We start from the raw sequence: 18,561 nt of genomic DNA, 5'->3' as shown, positions 1-18,561 counted from the left end.
CATTTTCTTACACAACATCACTAAAATGACCAGACTTAGGAACTGAATATTGCTATAAAGCTATTATCTGATTTTCAGCCTACACATTACCAACTGGTTTCTCTAGAGTGCTACAGTTATAATGTTTTAAGGACATGTTGACATTCAATCAATTAAGACAAAGGGATGTTATTAACACTCACAACATGCTTTCAAAAGTGATCTGTGTCATAAAGGGAAAAAAATCTATGTGAGAAACAGATTCTATGGTGAGAAACAAGCTCAATCAACAAGAATTGTCTAAGTATTCAAGAAAATACTGGAAGAATCGCTTTGGCAATATGTATACTAAAACTGGAACAATGCAGAGAAGGCCAGCATGGCTCCTGCACAAGACGACGCATAAATTCACGAGATGGTCACTATCCTTTCCAGAAAGGGAAAAAAAGCATTTAAGTGTTATGGACTGGGTTATGTTCCCCCCAGATCCTTGTGTTGAAGCCTTAACCCTCTATGTGACACGTCTGGAGACAGAGCCTTTTAAAAAGAAGGGAAGGTCACCTAAGGATGGGGCCCTGGTCCAAGAAGACTGGTGTTCTTTGGGAAGAGGAGGGGACACCAGGCTGCTCTCACACAAAGGAAGGCCACGTGAGGAGAGCCCTTTGCAAGCCAGGAAGAGATCTCTCACCAGGAACGCAGCCTGCTGGTGCTTTGATCTTGGCCTCCAGCCTCCAGAACTGTGAGAAATGAACTTCTATTCTTTAAGCTGCTCGACCTGTGGGATTTTGTTACAGCAGCTGTAGCGGAGTAATTCACTGGGTAAAGACAGTAGACTGCCCTTCTCATGAGAGTCTTAAGTCAGATTTGATGGTTGAAGCAAACATGATAACGCTGTCTGATGCGGTGTTCCGTGTGTGCAGAGGGAATACTTAGGACAATTTTATTTTAAAAGCAAAAAGAATCAAAGGACCTAAATGGGAGCAAACATTCAACATTTCACTCAGAGTGCTAAGACGTTGAGGAGGCCATGCTGAGTAACTTAAATGTGTCATAAGATCTAGAACAGCCACCAAGAAAACTACATACAAAGATATGATCAAAGTGTTATAAATAAATAAAAACAGTATTTTAAAATATGCTGAGATAATCCAAAAGAAATCAAGAAAAGAAAAATAGAGGAATGAGAAACAGAAGAAGCAAAGCAAAAATTGAAATGTAAGCAAATTTTAAAAAACTGAAATCATGCAGAATTTGTTCTCTGATCACGATGGAGTCATTTCTCAAACCCACAAAGGACCAAAACTCAGCCAAGATGAGAAAGATAACCTTCTTAATCTCAGAACTCTTAAAACCGTGAAAGAAATTGAATTTAGAAATATCCAGTCCCAGATGATTTCACAAGGTAATTTTATCTAACACTTAAGTAAGAATTGGACTTCCCTGGTGGCTTAGACGGTAAAGCGTCTGTCTACAATGTGGGAGATCCGGGTTCAATACCTGGATCAGGAAGATCTCCTGGAGAAGGAAATGGCAACCCACTTCAGTATTCCTGCCTGAAAAGTCCCATGGATGGAGGAATCTGATGGACTACAGTCCGTGGGGTCGCAAAGAGTTGGACACGACTGAGCAACTTCACTTTCTTTCTTTTCTTTCGAAGTAAGAATTAACGCAAAATTTTATACAATCTCTCCAAGAAAATGGATGAGGAAGAAATATTTGCCAACTCATTTTATGAGGCTAGCTAGTACTTACCCTGACAGCAAAGTCCAAAATACGTTCTGCATTCAAAAATGAAGGGAGTACAGAGTAATCTCCCTCATGAACATATACTCAAAAATTCTCAACAAAATATTAGCAAACCCAATCCAGCCATGTATAAAAAGAAATAAAACACCATGACCAAGTAGAATTTCCAAATATCCAAAGCTAGATCAATATTCAAAAGTCAACCAGTGCAAACCACCATATTAACAGGCTAAGTAATCCATGGGCACAGAAAAATGATTTGGACAAATTCTGTACCCAGTGGCATAAAATCTCTCAGCAAACTGGGCATGGAGAGGCACCTCCTCTGCCTCATGAAGGCCATCTACAAACCCCACAGCCAATATCACAATTACAGGTTAAAGACTGAATTCTCCTCCTGTAAGACTGGAAGTGACGCAAGGATGCCTGTGTTTTTAACTTTAAATTCCATCATTCACTGTTGGTGTATTGGAAAGTCGATCATCATATATTAACCTTGTAACCAAGAGCCGCAGTATAATCATCTAATTCGAAGCATGTGAGGGTTCTTGGGAAGTTCGCCCTCAGAAATGTTTTTGCAAATATTTCCTCTCAGTCTCTGATTTGTCTCCTCAGTCTTTTAACAGTGTCTCCCGGATTCTTTATCACTGCACCACCTTGGCAGCCTGCAAATGTGAAAAGCAAACGTATGAAACTTCTAGAAGAGGACACAGGAAGAAAGCTAGGTGACCTTGCTTTGGCAAGGAGTTTTTAAGCTACCATGCTAAAAGCAGCACAGTCCATGAAAGGAAAAAACGACGCACCGGACTTCATTAAAACGAAAGACGTAGGCTCTGAGGGGAACACTGCTAAAACACTGAAGAGACAAGTCAGAGACTCGAGGAAATATCTGCAAAAACATATCTGAAGGGGGACTTCCCTGGCGGTCCAAGGGTTAAGGCTTTGAGTTTCCACTGCAGGAGGCCCTGGGTTTGATCCCTACTCAGGGAACTAAGATCCCACAAGCTGCAGCCAATAAAAATAATAATCAAAATCAAATCATTAAAAATATCTTGAGGGTTTGTATTGAAAATACACAAAAGATACTTGAAACTCAACAATCAGAAATCTGTACAATCGAAAAATGGGCCAAAGATCTTGAAAGACTACTGACCAAAGAAGACATACGGAGAAGCATTTGAAAAGATGTTCCACATCATATGTCATCAGGGAAATGCAAGTTACAAAGAGATACCACTACACATCTGCTAGAACAGCCAGTGTCTAACCAACAGGGACCTACTGGACAGCACATGGAACTCCGCTCAGTGCTATGTGGCGGATGGGAGGGGAGACTGGGGGAGAACGGATACCCAAACATGGATGGCTGAGTCCGCCTGAAGCTATCACCACGTTGTTAATTGGCTATCAGTTCAGTCGCTCAGTCGTGTCCAACTCTTTGCGACCCCATGGACTATAGCCAGGCCTCCCTGTCCATCACCATCTCCCAGAGCTTACTCAACTCATGACCATCGAGTCGGTGATGTCATCCAACTGTCTCACAATCTGTCATCCCCTTCTCCTCCTGCCTTCAATCTTTCCCAGCTGCTGCTGCTGCTGCTAAGCCGCTTCAGTCGTGTCCGACTCTGTGCGATACCATAGACGGCAGCCCACCAGGCTCCCCCATCCCTGGGATTCTCCAGGCAAGAACACTGGAGTGGCTTGCCATTTCCTTCTCCAATGCGTGCAAGTGAAGAGTGAAAGTGAGGTTGCTCAGTCGTGTCTGACTCTTAGTGACCCCATGAACTGCAGCCTACCAGACTCCTCCGTTCATGGGATTTTCCAGGCAAGAGTACTGGAGTGGGCTGCCATTGCCTTCTCTGATCTTTCCCAGCATCAGGGTCTTTTCCAATGAGTCAGTTCTTTTCATCAGGTGGCCAAAGTATTGGAGCTTCAGCTTCAGCATCAGTCTTTCCAATGAATATTCAGGACTGGTTTCCTTTAGGATTGACTGTTAATTGTATTTTGTATTGGCTATACTCCAATACAAAATAAAAAGTTTTAAAAGAAGAAAGAATGGCCATTGTCTGGTCTGGAACACTGACAATTCCAAATGCTGACCAGGATCCACTCACTGCTGACAGGAACACAGGACGGTACAGAGACTTTGGAAGACAGTTTGGCAGTTTCTAATAACACTGAACATACTCTGACCGCAAGATTCAGCAATCGTGCTCCTTGGTATTTATTCAAGAGAGGTGAATATTAATGTCCCCACAGAGACAGATGTTTATAGCAGCTTTATTCATAATCGCCAAAATTTGGAAGCAATCAAGATGCTCTACAGTATCTGATGGACAAATAGCGGGGTCCATCCAGACCATGGAATATGGTTCAACACTAAAAAGAAATGAGACATCAAACCGTGAAAAGACACGGAGGAATCTTACACGCCTGTTCCTAAGTGGAAGAAGCCATTCTGGAAAGGCTACGCACTGTACGATTCCAACTGCACGACATGTGGAAAACGTAAAAACCAAGGAGATGATAAAACAGTCATTGCTGCCAGGGGCTGAGGAGTGGGGGCATAAATAGGCTGAGCATAGGATTTTCAGGGCAGTAAAACTAACCAGTATGATACTAATGTGGTAGATACACGACAGCACACATTTGTCAAAATGTATAGAATGTACACCTCTAAGAGCAAACCCCAACGCAAACTACGGACGAGAGTTAATAAAATGCGGAATTTTGTCTTTGCCTTGAAGGGTCTTGGCTAGACTTCTTAACTCCACCGGGTAGCAATCCAGTAGTTGTTTGTTATCTCAGAGAAGGTCAGCAAATTTGGAGCTCTTTCTTTGCATTCATCACACACTAAAATCTTCCAAGTGTCTCATTCAAAATGGACCAGTAACCTCTGTGTGGTACAAGAATGCGTGGCCAGGGCCCACGTCGTGACACACATCACTGTAACAATCCTCACACGGTTTATGTTTTATTTTTATTAACTATCAGATCAATAATATTCTACATATCTTTGCCCACTTCTGGATTCCACTCTTTTTGCCTGAGTTTGCCTAGGATGATCCAATAAATTAATTTCACACATGATACTGTATCTGGGTTTCCCAGGTCGCTCAGTGGTAAAGAAATTGCCTGCAATGCAGGAGATTTGAGTTTGATCCCTGGGTTGGGAAACGGCAACCCACTCCAGTATTCTTGCCTGGGAAATGCCATGGACAGAGGGGCCTGTCAGTCTACAGCCCATGGGCGGCAGAACGTTGGACACGACTGAGCGACTGAGCACACACACACACACGCACGATGCCGGGCCTATAGCTCTGCCCCAAGTTCATTCTCCTCAATTCCTGCCAAAGCTGTCACTTCAGCAGCAATTGCATTTTCAATCATTTTCCATAATTTTTAAGTTATTGACTCTTTGAAAATATGCCTTTATTGTATACACCATGGGTGATATTCAAAAATGTTTTTTAAACGGTGTTGTACAAACAGACTTCTCTGATGGCTCAGTGGTGAAGAATTCACCTGCCAATGCAGGAGATGCGGGTTCAGACCCTGGTCAGTAAAATCTATCTTAGCTAAGAGATGCGTGCGCCCACTTGGGAGGATCCTGAGACAAACCAAATATGGACTGCAAACCAGGGAAGTTAAAACAACTGACCAAAGAAACCTGGAAGAAATACTCCATGAAAGTAATTCAAACTGCCACCAGGACACAACTCAGCAACTCTGTCTTTCCCTGAGTCTGCCCGTGTGTCTATCCACACATACTGTACTTTTTTCCTCTTCATGAATACTTGTTTCACTATTTTCTGTATTTTCTGCAAAGCTGAAGGGCCAGGGCCTTGTCACTGACCACTGGTCTAGCGCTCGGATCTGAGGCTCTATCTGCGGAGACCTGGCTCCGGTCTCTGGCGGGGAAGCCAAGCCCAACTCCAGACCTGCAGGCCAAGACCCCGGGAGATCAGGAAAACCCTTTGGTCCTGACACAAATGCCAAGGTTAGCGGGCAGTGGGAGCCCTCCGCGGATGGAGGTCAGCCTGTCTCCCGAGAGGAGAGGGTGGTCAAGGATGCCCCTCCAGGGGTCCCATGTTGCCCAGCAGGCAGGGGGCGGACCCGGAGCAGGGCAGCGGCCCCCAGAACCACCTGCTGGGAGATGGGTCTGCTGCCTGTGAAGGGACCCCGGGGGCACGAGGGGTGGGCTGGGGTTCCGCAGCACCCCTGGCGAGGGCTGCAGGCAGGGCTCAGAGCTCCGGAAAGGCACAGTAAGAAGGGCCTTGCCCGCCCCTGGGCGCTTTGCAGGAAGGTTTGTAGACGCCACAAAATATAAATTAGAAGTCCCCATCTCATACTCACTGTTGACCCAAGTTAACCGGTGACTCTCACGCTGTTTTCCTTAAACCATTTTCCCCAGTGGACGCAGCTGACGCGGCTGTGATCAGGACCTGAGCCCTTTCAAGTAGTTCCTGCATTAGGCTGAGCAGATAGCCGGTGATGGGGCGGCGGGGATGGGCTGGGCTGGGAGCGATCGCCTGGGGCTCCCTGCTGTTCCTTGTTAACACACCTAGGCGGGATCAAAGGCTGCCTGCCCATCCCGGCCTCTCCACAGGGGAGGGCGAAGTCTAATATCATTACGAGTAAGCTGCAATTTGGCGTCATCGGCCGCTGTGACAGTCGGTCACGGAGCTGGAGGCTTATGGAGAGCAGTTTGTAGGCGCTGTGCTCAGCCGTGTCCGATGCTTTGCGACCCCGTGGATGGCAGCCCGCCAGGCTCCTCTGTCCCTGGGATTCTGCAGGCAGGAATACTGGAGCGGGTGGCCATTTCTTCCTCCAAGGGATCTTCAGTTTACTACAAGCCAATTGAGGAAATCGCTGCAACTTTTCTATGGAAAATTTCCAGTCTTTGTCAAGATGTGGTCTCAGACCTGCTTGTTTCAAATGGTCTAGAAATCATTTTGAAGGTAAATGCCATCTCATTTGTCACCCACTTCACATGCAGCCCATGAAATACCTTGTTGAATAGGTAACATGGTCCTATTGATTAACTAAAAGGACAGGGAAAAGGAAATATATATGTATATATATGCATATATATGTGTGTGTGTGTGTAAAAGGGCATCTTACATGTCAGACTCTGTTAGAGGCTTTATTGTAATTATCATCTGCTCCAATGAATATTCCATAAACGATGTATGGACTGTTTGCTGAGACCTGTGCCAGCCATGGTGGGCCCGTTGGAGGGTGTCAGGGACCGGATTCCTGTCCCCAAGAGGTCTGAGTTCCTCAGGAGATACAGATGTCATTAACCAAAGAACCACAGAAATACATCCGAAACTGCAGCTGGGTGAGGGCTCCTGAGGATGGGGACCCCAAAGCTGAGAGCCTCGGAGAGAAAGAGGGTGGGATAGGGGGAAGGGAGGAGGGCCAAGAAGGAGGGCAGGAGGAGGGTCAGGGAGGAGGGCCAGGGAAGAGGGAGCAGGAGGGAAAAGTGTGTAGGAGGCCCCGGTGAAGACCCCCTTCATCCACTTCGGGACCGAAAGGCCAGTGAAATGGGAGTTGAGGACACAGGGTCCCTCGAGACTGGGGCTTTCATCTTTATCTTAGGAGCACTGGGTCGACACTGAAGTATTTTGAGGGGGAGGCTAACAGGATGCTAGGGGTCCCTTTGAAGTCACTCTGCTAATGAGCATGGGTGTAACAAAGAGCAGAGTGGACACAGAGGTTGCTGGTCCAGGCGCAGACGGTGTGGCCGCGCCTAGCGTGGGAGGGTGCAGGGATGGACAGCAGGCCTGGCCTCAGCCCCCTTGAGTCTGGAGTGTTAGTCCCAAGGGTAGGGGATCTGGCGGGGGGGTAAGGAAGAGAGTGTTGGGGGGACAGTGCCCAGGGTTCTGGCCTCTAAACCGTCCCTGGGTGTTGCCGCACTGAACGCTCAGGAGGACCTCGTGGATCACCCTCTGGTCACAGTGAGTGACCGAGAATGTAGCTTCTGGTGCTCCCAACCGGTGGGGCGCTTCCCCACCCCAGAACCTCCCTGAAACCCCACTGAACCACCCACCAGACTAGCCCTCCACGCTCCTTGAAATACGCCCACAGGCACCAGGGCCGGTTAAGCCAGACAGCAGGACCTTCTGGTGTGACCGCGTGGCTCCATCCATCACCAAAGTGACGGTCATCGGGGGTCCACTGTGTTAGTTCCCTTCCAACGCCAAGTATAGCTATAATTAGAGTTATATAATTTAATGAACTATTTACATACTCTGGAAAAGTATAACTGGAAGGGGTGGGACCACCGTGCCAACTGCTTTGGGAAGACACATACAGGTAAGTCACCAAAGACCACCAACGGACTGGGTCAAGGGAGAGAAGGAGAAGGGTCTGAAAAGGATTCTGCATTTAGATCTGGTGCCAGGAGTGTTTAACTAATCGTGTAACCAGAAATCTGAAACCTGAATAGTGCGTTCAAGTTGCTGGTGATGCAAGAAAAGCCACAGGAAACTAATCGGCAAACCCAAATTCAAAGGAAAAGCCTTGACCCCGGCAAAAAGTTTCTGAATGAATCTATGACTGTATCTTTTGCTTTAAACGTATTTACATTAAATGAGTCAAGAATAAACCAGCTTTTAATCTTAACTCAATACCTACCAATCCAGATGGTTCTATCAATTATTATATTCACACCATGACTCTCTAGTGCCTTTCTACTTAATCAACCGAAATTGATGGTGGTGGGTTAGTCGCTAAGTCGTGTCTGACTCTTGCAACCCCATGGACTATAGCCCGCCAGCCTCCTCTGACCCTGGGATTTCCCAGGTAAGAATACTGGAGTGGGTTGCCATGCCCTCCTCCAGGGAATCTTCCTGAGCCAGGAATTGAACTGGGTCTCCTGCCTTCCAGGCAGATTCGTTACTGACTGAGCTATGAGGGAAGTCTAAAATTGATAAGTGCTATTTAAAATGTGAGCTCCACGTCCAGAAGTAACCAGGGAGAATTCAGTCTACGGGCACAGTCTACACTGCCATCACAGGAACCGATCAGACCAAACAGAAAACACAGACAAAGTCCAAACGTCCTTGAAAGTGGAGTCTGTGAAAAAGATGGTGTTCCAAACAAGTTGGGAGAGAATGGATTTAATAACCAATGGATTATAACAGATGGATTTAAGGCAAATGGCTAGTTCAGTTCAGTTCAGTCGCTCAGTCCTGTCTGACTCTTTGCGACCCCATGAACCGCAGCACGCCAGGCCTCCCTGTCCATCACCAACTCCCGGAGTTTATCCAAACTCATTTCCACTGAGTTGGTAATTCCATCCAGCCATCTCATCCTCTGTTCTCCCCTTCTCCTGCCCCCAATCCCTCCCAGCATCAGGGTCTTTTCCAATGAATCGGCTCTTCACATGAGGTGGCCAAAGTATTGGAGTTTCAGCTTCAATATCAGTCCTTCCAATGAACACCCAGGACTGATCTCCTTTAGGATGGACTGGTTGGATCTCCTTGCAGTCCAAGGGACTCTCAAGAGTCTTCTCCAACACCAGAGTTCAAAAGCATCAATTCTTTGGTGCTCAGCTTTCTTCACAGTCCATCTCTCACATCCATACATGACTACTGGAAAAACCATAGCCTTGACTAGATGGACATTTGTTGGCAAAGTACTGTCTCTGCTTTTTAATATGCTGTCTAGGTTGGTCATAACTTTCCTTCCAAGGAGTAAGCATCTTTTAATTTCATGGCTGCAATCACAATCTGCAGTGATTTTGGAGCCCAAAAAAGATAAAGTCTGACACTGTTTCCACCATTTCCCCATCTGTTTCCCATGAAGTGAACAGTATGAAAAGGCAAATGGCTAAATATTTTGTAAATATAATGTCAGCTGTCTGCTTCAATCAGATAAACATAGAACATGGAATCATAAAAGTGCTACACAATATGGATCACGGTTTATCGTGGCTTTCCAGTGGGCACATGGTAGGACTCTTGGGGAGGTGGGTGGCCCCCGCCACCTGTATGTCTTCAACCTCCTCAGAGGGCTCCACCCTTCAGCCAATGTACAGAACCACAACACAGGTCAGTATTTATATAAGATTTGCATTGGGAAGACGTACCACAACAAAGGAAAAAACTAAAATTTTTAAATCACCTAATAATGAAAACTGTCTTTGCTTCCACAAATTTAAAATATAGAAGTATCTGGGACTCCCCTGGGGATCCAGTGGCTAAGACTCTGCACCCCCAACACAGGGGCCCGGGTTTGATCCAATGAACTAGATTCCACATGCTGTAACTAAAGATGCCGCATGCCACGACTAAGACCTGGAGCAGTCAAATATCTAAATTAACTAATTTTTTTTAATATATACACATTAAAAGGGAATTGACACACTGCATGTATAATACTGATGCGAAGAACTAACTCATTTGAAAAGACCCTGATGCTGGGAAAGATTGAGGGCAGGAGAAGGGGATGACAGAGGATGAGGTGGTTGGATGGCATCACTGACTCAATGGACATGGGTTTGGGTAAACTCCGGGAGTTGGTGATGGGCAGGGAGGCCTGGTGTGCTGCGGCTCATGGGGTCACAGAGTCGGACACAACTGAGTGACTGAACTGAACTGAAAGTGATCTACAGAACACATATTAATGAAGCAATGGAAGTGGATTCTATTTCACCAGGAATAAAAGGAATGCAGAACTAACCTTTTTTACTTGAAACACTGATAAAATGCACTTTTTAATTGAAATGCGTCCGACATGTGAAGACTGATGCTCTCTTACTGTGGAAGCCAGCGGAGGCGTGGAGAGCTTGCAGACATATCCTGCACCTGACCTCAGCAACTCCACTTCTGAGTCTTCATCTCACGATGCTCCCCCGTGACTGCTGCAACAAAGCACCTCTCCCCCTCCGAGGCTCAGAGCCCCTTCCGGGAGCACCCCCGGCAGGATGCCCAGCAGCCTCTGCACGCCGCCCCTGTCGCTTCTGCGTTTGGGACTGTTTGTTTGCTGGTGCCCTCTTGCAGACAGTAGGCACCTAGCACATAGCCATGATGGATTTTGTCTTTATGTCTCCAGCCCAGGGCACGATTCTTCGCTTTCAGCAAGTGCTCATCACATATCTAATGAATCAAAGACTGCAGAACTGCCGTGATAAATACTATAATTGTGATTCCACCAGCTGTCCACAGAAGGGGAGAGTGGGCGGCTGTGAGCGGAGCCCAGCAGTCCTGGGTGCTGCTTCTTGGGTCCCACAGGGTGACACACACGTACGGTCCGGTGCTGACCCGCAGAACCTTCCCTGTGCCCTGTCCTTTCTTGGAAGCACAGGTAGCTTTCATGATTTACAGTACATAAAAAGGAAGCTTGACTCTATGATGGAACAGTGAAAATAATCACAAGCATGTTGTTGTTCAGCTGCTCAGTCTTGTCCAACTCTGTGATCCCATGGACGGCAATACACCAGGCTTCCTTGTCATTCACCTTCCCCTGAAGCTTGCTCAAACTCATGGCCATTGAGTTGGTCATCTCATCCTCTGTTGTCCCCTTCTCCTCCTGCCTTCAATCCTTCCCAGCATCAAGGTCTTTTCCAATGAGTTGGCTCTTCGCATCAGGTAGCCAAAGTACTGGAGTTTCAGCTTCAGCATCAGTCCTTCCAAAGAATATTTAGTACTGATTTCCTTTGGGATTGATTGGTTTGACCTCCTTGCAGTCCAAAGGACTCTCAAGAGTCTTCTCCAATACCACAGTTCAAAAGCATCAATTCTTTGGCACTCAGCCTTCTTTATGGTCCAACTCTCACATCCACACATGACTACTGGAAAAACCATAGCTTCGAGTATGTGGATCTTCGTCAGCAAAGTAAGGTCTCTGCTTTTTAGCATGCTGTCTAAGTTGGTCAGCTTCTCTTCCAAAGAGCCAGCGTCTTTTAAATGGCTGCAATCACCATCTTCAGTGATTTTGGAGCCCAAAAAAGTGAAGTCTGTCCCTGTTTCCATTGACCATCTATTTGCCGTGAAGTGATGGGATTAGATGCCACGATCTTAGTTTTTTGAATGTTAATTATAAGTGTATTTATACAGAAAATACAAGCTTCCAAGAGATTAACATTAATTAACTGCTGTCAAAATAAAGATTTAAGGAGACCAAAAATAAAACTGCTTAATGAAAGGTGAAGTGAAAATGAAAGTCACTCAGTCATGTCCGTCTCTTTGCGACCCCATGGGCTATACAGTCCCTGGAATTCTCCAGGCCAGAATACTGCAGTGGGTAGCCTTTCCCTTCTCCAGGGGATCTTCTCAACCCACGGATTGAACCCAGGTCTCCCACATTGTAGGTGGATTCTTTACCAGCTGAGCCACCAGGGAAGCCCAAGAATACTAGAGTGGGCAGCCAACCCCTTCTCCAGGGGATCCTCCTGACCAGGAACTGTACCGGGGTCTCCTGCATTGCCTGTGGATTCGTTACCAACTGAGCCGTCGGGGAAGCCCTATGAGTAGGGCACCAAAACGACAAAGAGGGAGGGGAAAAACCAAGAAAATTAATGAAGGAAGGCGAGTGGCAAGCGGCCAGAAGTGCCTCACAGACGGGGTTTGGATCCGAGGGCGGACACTGCAGTAACCGCCGGCCGCCTGGGACTGCCGAGCACTCAAGATGTGGCTGCTCAACTGTGGGATTAAATCGTGAATGTTACTGGAGCTCCAATCCTTTAGCCACCTAATGAGAAGAGCCGACTCATCGGAGAAGACCCTGATGCTGGGAAAGACTGAAGGGAGGAGAAGCAGGTGACAGAGGATGAGATGGTTGGAGGACATCACCAGTCCAACGGATATGAATTTGAGCAAGCTCCGGGAGATGGTGAGGGACAGGGAAGCCTGGCGGGCTGCAGTCCATGGGGTCACAAAAGAATCAGACATGACTTAGCGACTAAACAACAACAATTGTATTAAATTGAAATGTAAACAGTCACAGGTGGCTAGTGGCTACAGAATTGGACAGAAAAGGTTGAGACCACATGCCTTGTTTCCCCCAAGAGTGGGAATGGAATCCCAGGGAATTCAAGGATTGGTCTGAAGTCTTACAACCAGACACTGAGCACTTCAGTGATGGAAATGGGAGGACCCATGGGTTGGTTTCTAGGTTAATTTCCACCCTACAAAAAGGGTGTAAGTATTTATGTTCCTTTTAATAGTTTTGAAGGAAAAGTAACAGACTGTGAGATTCTTTGTTTTCTTTAAATATTATGCTGGCCTGGAAGCAGTCATTATAAAATGGCCCTAATTCTTATTTTAGAATTGAACATCAGAGAGTTTAAATCTGATCCATTTTGCCTACCTTTCTTTAAACAGAGAGTTAAGATCATTGTTAAATTACATTATTAAATGATGCAACGAACGAAGTTACATCTGGAAATCACAAAACTGCTAAATATGAGGTCTGTTATGCAATTTTTAAAGAATCCTTTATGCTTTTTTCATGTGCATGGTTCAAACTTCAGACTCAAACCTCACAATCCAGCAAGGTCTCCTGAAGATCCGCTCTATGGGATTCACACATACGCACACAAACACAGACGCACACACACACTCTCCAGGACATCTCATGCTAAACTGTATAAAACCGACAGGACAGCTAAAATCCTGAAATCCTTTTCTTAAACACAGAGAGGAATCCTGAAAACAAAACGGAAAGGAAAAGCATCCAATGGAAGTTAAAACTGAGACATGAAAATCAGAGGAAAACGCAGTGCCAAAATTCCTATTCACTTTCTTTGCATTTCTCCTTTAAGGACAACAGCCTGAGTAAGCCCAGGGGGGCAAAATGGGGGGCGCAGTGATGGCTTGTACCCTTTACCCTTCAACTTGAATCCAGAGAGCGCTCTGCATGCTTGTGGGTGTGTGTGGGCAGAGCATCACCCCTTACTACACACCTTCAGCCAAAATCCACACTCCTCATCTGCTCCCTACAGATGCTGTCTCTGAAATGATGGCCCCTGGGCTCTGGGATTAAGAGGCTGAGAACCGCACAGCCCTGCAGTGCGGGGAGGAAGCGGATCTGTCCTTGTAAAGTCAGCCGATGGTGGCTCTCAGCATACCTGGGACACCAATTCTAAAAGGAAAAAGGAAGTGGTCAAAGTCATGCTTTTTTGTGAACTTCAAAGGTTCTCTCTCCCTCCCCCCTCTTTCCATTTTACTGTCTGGTGAGCTGACTGTCTGCAGCTGTCGGCAGAGGCTGTGTCCCCCGGCGTCAAACCTGCCTCCTCACGCCCATAAAACTGCAGCAGGGGACCCGGCGGCAGGTGTGGGAGGCAGGGGCCAGGACGCCCTCGCGGTTTCCCTCGAGCGCCTGCTGTGCCGCGGAGACCCGCCTCTCAGCTCACCCCAGCCAGGCTTGCAGCTCCTCAGAACGACCCCCCCAGATTTCCGTGCTCCTGTGCTGGGGGTGTGCGGAATCCAGTCTCATATCCCTCTTTCCTAGATCCTCGTGTCCCTACGCCTGCCCGGCGGAACATTTAGTGCAACTCACATTCACCAAAACCCAGGCCACTCGGGGAGATGGTGAAGGACAGGGAGGCCTGGCGGGCCGCGGTCCATGAGGCTGGAGTCGGACACGACGAGCGACCGGATAACAGCAGACCACTGATGGGGGAGCAGACAGAAGCCAAGTCAACGCCGACGTTTATAACCCACGGTAAAAAAATGTCTTAAACAGCATCGGTACTATCACAGATGCTTCTGAAATCACAGAACCAGGCTCTGATTCTTCTTCAAACTGGGAGAGACGAATAAACACCACACGCGTTTTTGGAGATGTCAGGACTTCAGTAGTAAGGATGTAATAGCTTGCCCTCTTCCTCTTCTTTTAGTGATGGGAAATGAATTATTGCAGATGACATATTAGTCAATCGTACTCTAACTTTGCAGACCACTAGGTTATTATGTCGTATGGCTTAGGGCCAATGTTTTGGGGGGGAAAAGGGGATGAACAGAAAATCAATTTATTTAAAGCCACCTTAAGTTGTTTATATTGTTTTTCTTTGGCAGATTGAAAAATACATGCTTTTCTAAACAAAGGGAAACGTCGTTGCAGCATTTTTGCAAGAAGAGAGAAAAAAAATGGGAAGGGGAAGGACCATCTTGGAGGCAAGCACAGGAGCCGTAGCATTTATTGAGCTCCCAGCGTGTGTCGAGTCGTGAGCACTTCATCACCTTCAGGGGAGGCGGCCAGGGGAGGGATGAAGGGGAAAGAAGTATGAAAGAAATATGAGAGAGAATGAGTCCTGGTTTTGCCCTCAAGGACGCTACTTTATAATCAAGGAGACCCAACAAATAAATACAAAATGAGCTTAGACACATTTTAAAAACAGCATTTGAGAATTTATTTTATCCCTTTGAATTTTCAGTCTCTAATAGTGTGTTTGCACTATACGTAAATATTGCTCATAGATGTAATAGTTTTGGTAAATTGTTTCTGTTGGTTTCCATACTTTAAATTCTACAGAAAACTGGGAGGGTTGGGATGGAGTGACGTAAGGAAATATTCCAATTAAGGCTGATGGTAAAAAATCCAGCTCTCAAAATTGAAGCCATCCTTTCAATACTATAGGTTTTGATGGAAATAAGAATGTTATCGTATGGTAAGTATTTTCTAAAAACCTACTATATATCAGGCATTGGGTTAGGATCTTAGCATAGAAGGGTAAACATAACAGAGTTTGTGGTTTAAACAGAAGAACGCAAGATTATAAAGAAGGCAACGTTGGTACTTACAGATTCCAAAAAATGCAGGACACGTTTCAATTCATTTTTCTATAATTTAAGCTCAGAAAGGAGAATGTCAGGTTACCATCCTAGATGAGACGTCTGCCAACTATAGCCTTCGGGCCAATGTTGTGGTTTTCAGGTTTTTAAAGGGTTTCTGAAAGAAAGAAAAAAAGAAAGAAAGGAAGGAAGAAAAGGATGAAGGAAAGAAAGAATACACCACAGAGACGACGGTGGCCTGCAGAGTCTTAGACGACGACCACCACCCCCTTCTAGGAAATGGCGTCTTCGCTCGTAAGAACATGAAGAGCATGGGCCTTGCTTCTCCAGCTTTTCATCTTCCTGTTCTTGGAGTTCTCAGGGCCTCAGATACTTGAGGGCTAATTTAGATTAATTCTAAATTTATCTGAATTTCTGGTTTAGCATTGACTATGTCGCATTTTACTTAATGAAGGTATCAGTGTGTTAGTTTTTTTTTTTATTTTCCATTGGAGGACAATTGCCTTACGATATTATGTTAGTTTCTGCCATATATCAACACGAATCAGCCATAGGTATACTTCTGTCTCCTCCCTCTTAAACCTCTCTCACTATGTTAAACCGTTGAACAATATTCAAACACTGTAGATCCCTGAACGGTCTCTCTGGCCACTTCACCACAGCACCTCTTATAACCCAGACATTTTACCTGCTTAAAATAAACACATGTATTGGATAATCTGCATTTTTAAGAACCATAATTTCTATCTAATTGCACTTAAACCACAAAAATTGTTTCATCTGGGGACAAATTACTTTTTAGGGATAATTGAAAACAAGTCATTTAATCACCAAGTTATGTCCCTGCTCTCAATTAAAATACATGGTTTAAGCAAAATTTCAGACTACGCCGATTTCTCCAAGGAGTAAACTCTGAGGTCGTTGGGATTTTCATGGGCACATTTACACGCTGCCCTTGTCGACACTTTTTTTGAGTTGGTGAACTACTCATACGGTGAAGTCAGGGTTTTAGAATTTTTATGTAGGCATTTTATATTACCTTCACGTATACTTGGGAGTAAATGGGAATTTATACATTTTGACAAATTAAGGCAAAACACATCAGCCTGTATTTATTTATGGTAGATATGTAGAGTATCTACCCAAAAAAAGCACACCAAATAAAAAGAACATCTATTTGGAATTTGCGTCTTTTTATGGATGACACATTTGCTCAATATAAACAACAAAACATGTTTTCCTGGAAGCAGGCAGAATAAAAGTTTGATCCTTGATCTTAGTAGAGGATATGGTTCATTCTTAAACCCAATGACTCCATTTGGCTGATGCCCATTTGAGGTCATTAATGCCATTTGTACCACCCAGAGCTGCAGCCACATTTCACAGCTGGCCGGACCCAACAGGGACAAGCCCTGAGTTATAGAGGACAACCTACCTGGGGACAAGCAGGGCCTGATTAAGCATGCATGGGCTGCCACATCAGGCAACTGCAGGTAAAATTCCCAGCTGAAGCTATAAACTACGGAAAAGAAGAAGTTGTTTCAAAATTCGCATTAAGGCAAGGCATCCCACCAGCTACAGCTATACACCTTCCTAGATTTTATTGCTCAGTCTCTTTGAACAGAATGCAATCAGACACATTTTTATGTGGCCCAGAGAATTCTACCAATTTGAAAGTTCGGGGGAGAAATGCTACACAGTAGACACAAGTAATTATTTACCAAAGATTATTGGAGTTGATGTGAGGACAGAAGAGGGTTACAGACTGCCTTAAATGTTCCAGAAAAGTGGGGAAAAGAAATATCGACAAGCATGACTATATCAAGCAGATGCCGTGTGTATCTGATTGGCAAGCGGCTAACTCCCCTCAGCAAGGAACAAGACACCCCTCCAAGGAAGGAGAACAGTGTGGGGACCCTGAAATCCAGCATCACATTTGACTGACAGCACCCATCTACAGCTCATCAACCAAACCTTTCCGTCCCAGATCTTCAGGGAAAAGAGTAAAACTGTGTATTGGATCCATGTGATATAGAGCCATTTCTTAAATCTGCGGCATGACCTGAATACTGAATTTATTCTGAATAATGGTAAACTAAGCAGAGACACTTTCCTGGTGGTTCAGATGGTAAAGAATCTACCTGCAATGCAGGAGACCTGTTTTTGATCCCTGGGTCGGGAAGATCCCCTGGAGAAGAAATGGCAACCCACTCCAGTATTCTTGCCTGGAGAATTCCATGGACAGAGGAAACTGGTGGGCTACAGTTCAGGGAGTTGCAAAGTCGGACACACCTGGGCAGCTTACACTTTCACTTTCTTTGCAGAGTGTAATGTTCCCTCTCCACTATTTTCAATTCTTTACTTCCCATTTTAATCAAGGCTATTTTTTAAATTGAACTCAGTCGGAGAGATAAAAAGAACATACATTCCATGAGTAGTAAGTTTGTGAGAGGAAGTTTGTATGATTTAATTTGTTTGATTGAACTCTTTAATTACTGAAGAGGGTTGGAATTACTGTTCCTATTTTAAAGACAGGAACACAGAGACAGGGCAAGCAGAAGGGTTAGCCCCTGCAACAGGCAGTTGGAAGAACCAGCTCGAAGTCCACATCTGGCTAACTCAGAATAACTTAACAATAGTGCATGTCACAGCTTACAGTGTTTTGCAACAAAGCTAAAAAGCTAAAGTGCTCTGAGGCATTATTGAGGAAATCTTATGTGTAGGTAGTAAAGGAGCTTTAAAAGAAGATATTTTTCTGGTTGAATAGAATCAGTCATTTGATGGTTCCCAATAGTGGGAATTGTGTGCCGAGAGGCTTCCCTTGTGGCTCAGCTGGTAAAGGATCCGCCTGCAATGTGGGAGACCTGGGTTTGATCCCTGGGTTGGGAAGATCCCTTGGAGAAGGAAAGGCTACTCACTCCAGTATTCTGACCAGGAGAATTCCATGGACTGTACAGTCCATGGGGTTGCAAAGAGTCGGACACGACTGAGCGACTTTTACTTTCAGTATAGCCTCACCCTGAATTGAAGCCATGAATCTTCAGGTCCCACGGTTAGGGCCCCATGATGTCATCAAAACTGCTGACAACTT

The 18,561-nt window shown here is 45.4% G+C and overlaps 1 non-coding gene across 1 annotated transcript; it reads left to right on the top strand.

Moving 5' to 3' along the window:
* The first annotated feature begins 306 nt into the window (after positions 1 to 306).
* On the top strand, positions 307 to 409 carry LOC112587697. The gene has a single exon (XR_003112193.1). It is a non-coding gene; the product is annotated as a U6 spliceosomal RNA (small nuclear RNA).
* The last annotated feature ends 18,152 nt before the right edge of the window (positions 410 to 18,561 follow it).

Source organism: Bubalus bubalis, chromosome 10, assembly GCF_019923935.1.
Source record: "Bubalus bubalis isolate 160015118507 breed Murrah chromosome 10, NDDB_SH_1, whole genome shotgun sequence".
Lineage (NCBI taxonomy): Eukaryota > Metazoa > Chordata > Mammalia > Artiodactyla > Bovidae > Bubalus > Bubalus bubalis.
The sequence above is the reverse complement of the archived record's forward strand: the minus strand, read 5'-3'. Positions and strand labels throughout refer to the sequence as shown.